The sequence below is a fragment of the Pinus tabuliformis genome, chromosome 1_1 (assembly GCF_031772625.1).
Source record: "Pinus tabuliformis cultivar Carrire ecotype Pingquan chromosome 1_1, CPIR1, whole genome shotgun sequence".
NCBI classification, from domain to species: Eukaryota; Viridiplantae; Streptophyta; class Pinopsida; order Pinales; family Pinaceae; genus Pinus; species Pinus tabuliformis.
In genome coordinates this window covers 453859783-453865782 of record NC_142297.1, presented here as the reverse complement: position 1 = coordinate 453865782, position 6000 = coordinate 453859783, and the positions used below count along the sequence as shown (strand labels likewise).

Genomic DNA, 6000 nt, shown 5'->3' with positions numbered 1-6000 from the left:
CTATAATGTAAATGATAAAATTTTATTTGTTTAAAAGCCGTGTAAGTAGGTAAGTTATCACCTCTTATCGCATTTAATTTCAGAAGAAATTAGATCTGTTAGTAGACCCTAGGATAGGGCTCTTACACATGGTATCAGAGCTTTGGTTCAAAATCTGGACCCAAAGCCCACTAAAACCCAAATGCCGCTAGAAGGAGGACTTGAACCTCCGACCTTATAGCTGTTAAGCTGTTGTGGTTAACAGCCTTTACCCATGAGAGCATCTAAATTTTGGTGCTCCGCAACCCGATTAGAGCATCTTAATTCTGGTGCATGTAATATTAAAGAAATGAAATAAAGAGCCAACTTATTGATCCCCTAATAATTGTCATAATGTTCAAAAGAAAAAACATGAAAAGTCATATTTTATTAAACAACAACAATCTTAACCTTAGTCTGTTTTATGGATCCACCTTAATACTGTTTAATGAAAAAAAAAAAAACCCCACCGCCCCACTCTCGAAATCCAGAGCTTTTCGGCTGAGCCAGCTGTGAAGAAGCAGAGCCTAGTATACAAAGCAAGGGCTGCCATGGCTGGCCTACAGGAGAATTGGGTCGATGTGGAGACAGATGATGAAACCCATTTAAGCGGGAGCTCAGATAGGAACGATGAGAAGGAGTTGGAGGAGTTTTCGGAGGAATGGAGGAGGAGGAAGATTGCCTGGCTCTGCAAGGAATTGCCTGCACATGACCCGGCTCCCATGATCAGAATCCTCAACCGACAATGGAAATGGATTCAGCAGGAGGATGTCAAATATATCATCATGCATCTTCTTCGAATACGCGAAAGCAATATCGGTCACAGAGTGTATAAATGGCTGATCCAACAAGATTGGTTTGAATTTGACCCTGAACTTGCTAGTAAACTAGCAGACATTCTGGCCAAGGACCTCAAGTTGTAAGATGTCGTGATGTGTTTGATGATATCATTAACCGAGGCTATGTGCCTTGTGAATCTACATTCAATTTCTCATTTTAGGCTTACAAATAAATTAAGTGCCCTTCAATCTTCTATATCCAGCACATTCAGATCATCTACTCGTGTCACACATCCATCATTGAATCCCATCATTCTTAATTGATCATGAACTGGAAGAAATGACATGCTCTTTCATGTCAGAATGTTCGATTCTCATCACTGTAGAGAGTATTCTCATGTCCTTGCAGCAAATGCAATCTGCATGCTAAGTTGTGTAGCCAAAAAGGTTCATTCTCTCTGTGCTTACTGTGTTAAAATTTCCGACTCTGTTTCAGTCTCTTTAATCCCTTCCTGAGAGTCAGAATCACTCATGGACTCAGAACTCCCCTCATTAAACTCGTCCTCTGAATAAAAATCAGTGTCTTCATTTCCTGCTCCATTTTCAATAACTCTAGCTTTAGGTTTCAAAAACTCTTTCAATGGATCCAATATGTAAGGCTCCATCAACTCCCAAACCCAGATTGCATCCTTACCTTGACATCGTATCTGAAACTACTTTCCCTTCCTTTTTATGACACAATTTATTGACTTCATTCTCAAGGCTTTCCCAACACATTCAACATCTTCAACTTTATAGTTTTGTGCATAAAATATAACATCTCCAGAGGTGCTCTTACGTCCACCATACATATACCAGTATGCTAGAACACCGGGGAGATAGCCACCGATGTATAAGCCGTGGCATTACCATCTGTCCCCCTGGTCTAAATTGATTTGCATAAAATCGAAAACTACCATGACTCACAGTAGAAAAATGAGGCGGTATGTCTTCAGCTTGAATTTTCAATCGATCAACTGGTTTCAGCCATTCATAAAATGTGTCGTATATGTGTGCTTTCAATACATCCTGTACCTCAAATTTTTCATTGAACTCAAAATGAACTTCAAAAGTCTTGTTCTCATCGTACGATTCTACCTTAGCACCAGACAAAAATATAGCAATTAAAATCTCACGCTGCTCTGCAACAAGTTTCAAGCTGAGACGCTTATTAACATTTTTGTCGCCCAAATTGAGCAACGGTTTTATTTGTAGCATCAATGTGGGCTCAACGTCATATTTCTTATGACACATTTCATCATACAATTGTTTGATCCTTTCTTCTTGACTAGCATTGAGATATCCCTCTAGCATTATGTTGCACATCTTGATTTAATACCAATTGCACCATCCCTTTGCAACTCTGCAAAAACCCCCTCAGCCCTCTCCAGCATGCCACATTTAATCAAGGATTCAAGATATATTTCATAAGCTGCCCGATTAGGTCGACACTTTGCCATACATCGAGAAAATGTGGATTCTACTTCACCATACATAGACAGGCACATATACATTTGCATCAAGTCCACATAGGATGGCTGCAGTGGCTTCAGACCACTATCCTCAAATTGCTTCATAAAATTTTCCGCATGTTCTTTTTCTTGGGCTTTTGACATTATCTCAATAATTTTCAGATAAGCAATCACACTCATGGAGACTCCTTCCTCCTGCATTTTTGTGAATATCTCCAAAGACTTCATAGGTTGTCCAGCCTTGGCATAAACTTCCATTTGATACACATAAGCCTGAGAAGTGAGACCTACAGCAGTGTCAACTAACTTTGCCCAAGTTCTTTCAGCCTCTTTTACATCTGCATGTCTTGAACAGACCCTGAGTATTGAGACAAGTAAGTCTCTACTTTCCTTAAATCCTGCTTGCTTCATCTCATTTCTTAGACAGACTATTCTTTCATGATCTATACAATCTTGGTAGCTGTGAAGCCATATTAAACCTTCATAAATATCCTCCTTTATCCTATGCCCTGCTGTTTTCAAATTCTGAAACACAGCTTCTGCTGGTCTTAAATGATGTTTCGCAGTCCCTCCTGTGCCACGTAATAGGGCCTTAAAAAGAGAATTTTGTAAGCTGAGACTTGGCTGATACCCTCCAAGTTGAATCATGCGATTGTATATGTCACAGGCTTCATCAACAAAACCTTTAACCGGTGCTTCAATGTAAGCCATAATGAGAAGAATGAATGCTAGTGAGCACACCTACAATCTTCAGTGAGAAATTATTTAATGATGATGGCAAGAACAAAGTTGATCCTATAGTGTAGAAGAGATCAAAGAATGAAGTTGATCCTATAGTGTCGAGGTCAATAATGAGGTTGATCCTATAGTGTAGAAGAGGTCAAGAACGAAATTGATGCTACAGTGTAGAAGAGATCAGTGGACAGTAATACATACCTCACCACCACTGCCTTGATGCAATGTATGCTATGAGTTTAGTTCAAGGTTTAAGCAGGATCCAAGTATATATATATTATAACAAAGAGTACACTGTGGTAAACCAATGGTACATGCAATTTTAGTATTTGTACATTCGTGAGCGCTCTGGCTTTGTTGGATACATGGATAACGATTGAGCAAGCTCCATTGCATAATATAATAGGAGCCAATATATCAACGTGAAAAGCACACAATGCACATCTCCCAGAACGATTAGGGCCTTTGTTTCCTTCACTGTTATATTTGTGTATCTTAGTACACCCAAAAGCAATGCATACCCACTAAATATAAAGGATATTTGTGGCAAAGGTGGCCTCATAATATTCTTGGAATACATAACCAGGGGTGCCCATCTTCATCTTAGAATTGTTTGCAAGGGGCCCAGTTTTCATGCTTCCAAAGCTAGAGATAATGGCCCAGTCCCTCTGAAAATATGTCTTCTCTGTACGCATGAGACATGTTTCAAACCCATCATCAGTTTTAACAGCAGGTTTCATCTCCCCTCCTTGGAAGCAACCTTCCCTGATCTTGCAACATCCTCAATATACCCAATAAACAATACTCATAGCATGTCTCCACAATCATGAGAACCATCTTGATAAGCATGAGAACCATCCTGATAAGCATGGCATCTCTATTCTTGAGGAATTTGGGTTGTTCTCAAAATTTTCACTAGACAGTCTGTCTGCCCCCTGCAAATTTAATGTGGTAGGTGACCAAACCAACGCAGGAGCATAGCCATATGCATTTGGAGTGGCTCAACCAATTCTCATAAAAATGGAAGCTGATCTGCCCAAGTGCATGTGATTATTTCTAGCATGTTCTCATGCATACGAGCCTTTGTTAGCATGATAAACTAAATGTTGGTCAAATAATGCATTTGACGAAGCGTTGAAATTCCGACATAGGTTGATTACAGATATCCTTCATTTTGGATGGCAATTGCAATAATGTACATGAGTACGAATGCATACCAAATGTCAGCCCAAGGAGTTGATGGCTTTATGAATCAATCCTTCTCTTCCAAACTTTTCTTCGCAAAATAGTATCTAAATGCAATAATGTTGATCAATTGTAAATTCAACAGTGTTGATCCATTGTAAAAACGACCAAGGTAACTTGTTTCTCCAACACCACAACCCTTTGCCTACTCCACTGTGCCATTAAAATCAATGTGCTCTAATAGGCAACACTTTACCCCAGAAAATCTCATAGCCAGCTTCAATCTGCATACTCTCTATATGCAACCTAAAGTTGTTAAGATTCTTTCATCTTGAGCATAGTTTGAATTGGCTAGTTGAGGCCCAAATTCAAGGTTACAGCCTTGCAGACTCAATGCTTTCTGGGTAAAGTGTTTGCCAACAGCATTGCATCAGATCAATGCTTCAAACCCAGAATATCAGTAATAGTGCAGATCACTATCACTTGGTAGAATAAAATGACAGAGCAGTCTTGAGCCCTAAACTTTACTAACTCAAAATTAAAACAAAAATCGTGGCCTAACTCGTTTCCATAACTGGTGAAATGGTTTTTAGTATCTGCTAGTTTATTTGTAATTAAAATTTCATATCATAGTATTTATCATCAGTTGTGATCTCTGTTTTAGAAACAGGTTTCAATTTTGTGGCTTTGTTGGTAATAGGATGGAGATGTAGTCACAATTACTATGATGTTGTTTCCTAATGGTGGAAAAACTATTGTCTGACCCATATCCCTTAGTCAGACATGCTCATGAAGATGTGTAGTGTGGTAGCAAGTTCTGGTTTAATTGTTATGATCATCAATGGATACAGTGGTCATGGCAAAACTTTTTTTTTCTTAAGCCCAGAAACTTGCAGAAAGCATCACTTTAGACAAACTGAATTCAGAAGCTTATTCTTCAATGGACTTTATTTCCCTGCGTGGTCTGTGTCTGTTTATGACTACCTGCATAAATATCAGGTTACTGTATTTTAATCTTTGGTTGATGTCCATCCTCTGCCTCCGGAACGTCAATAATGTGTGTTCTACTTATGGTGTTGTAGGGTGTTGTTCTCTGCAGCCTGCTTGATCTGTATTGGTGTATGGTTTTGGACCCTTTACCTGATCTTCGTCGTATGCTTCAGAGCCTCTGATGATTTACTTTACACTGATGTCTGTGTAGATCCTTTCCCTCTTTCATCTGCTTATCCTTGCAGGTTATTGTTTCTGAGCCTTTAACTGAGATCCATCCTTTGCTTCGGGGACAATGATGATGTACATTCTACTCGATATGTAGATTGTTGCCCTCTGCAATCTTCTTATCCTTATCAGGTTATAGTTTCTGAGCCATTTTTTGATATCCTTATCCTTTTGATGTGCAGTCCAATCACGAGTTTGTAACTTTGTGGAACATTGCCCTCTGCAATATGCTTATCCTTTGCTGAAGAACTGCCGAGATTTAGAGTGGGAGCACAGTTCTATCCTTTTTCCTTGGCCTGTTATCAAGCTCAGGGGGCCACATTTTTTCCTCTTTATAGTCCCTTTTTGCAACTTTCTGACATGAGGGATATCAATGATCATTCATATAGATAGTTCATTACCTCCTTTTATGTTTAAGATTAAATCATATTGCAGTAGCGACTGTAAAGTGTGCCTTGTTAGTGAAAGGGATTCAGACACAAACAATTTTCTAGTTTTCTAGAGCAGGAAGAAACTTAATATGCAAAATAGCACTTGGAAACTTGCACGTGATA

General features: G+C 39.0%; 1 pseudogene; it reads right to left on the bottom strand.

Moving 5' to 3' along the window:
- Nucleotides 1–1261: 1261 nt before the first annotated feature.
- Nucleotides 1262–6000, bottom strand: part of LOC149213694 (pentatricopeptide repeat-containing protein OTP51, chloroplastic pseudogene) — a 63160-nt pseudogene continuing 58421 nt past the window's right edge.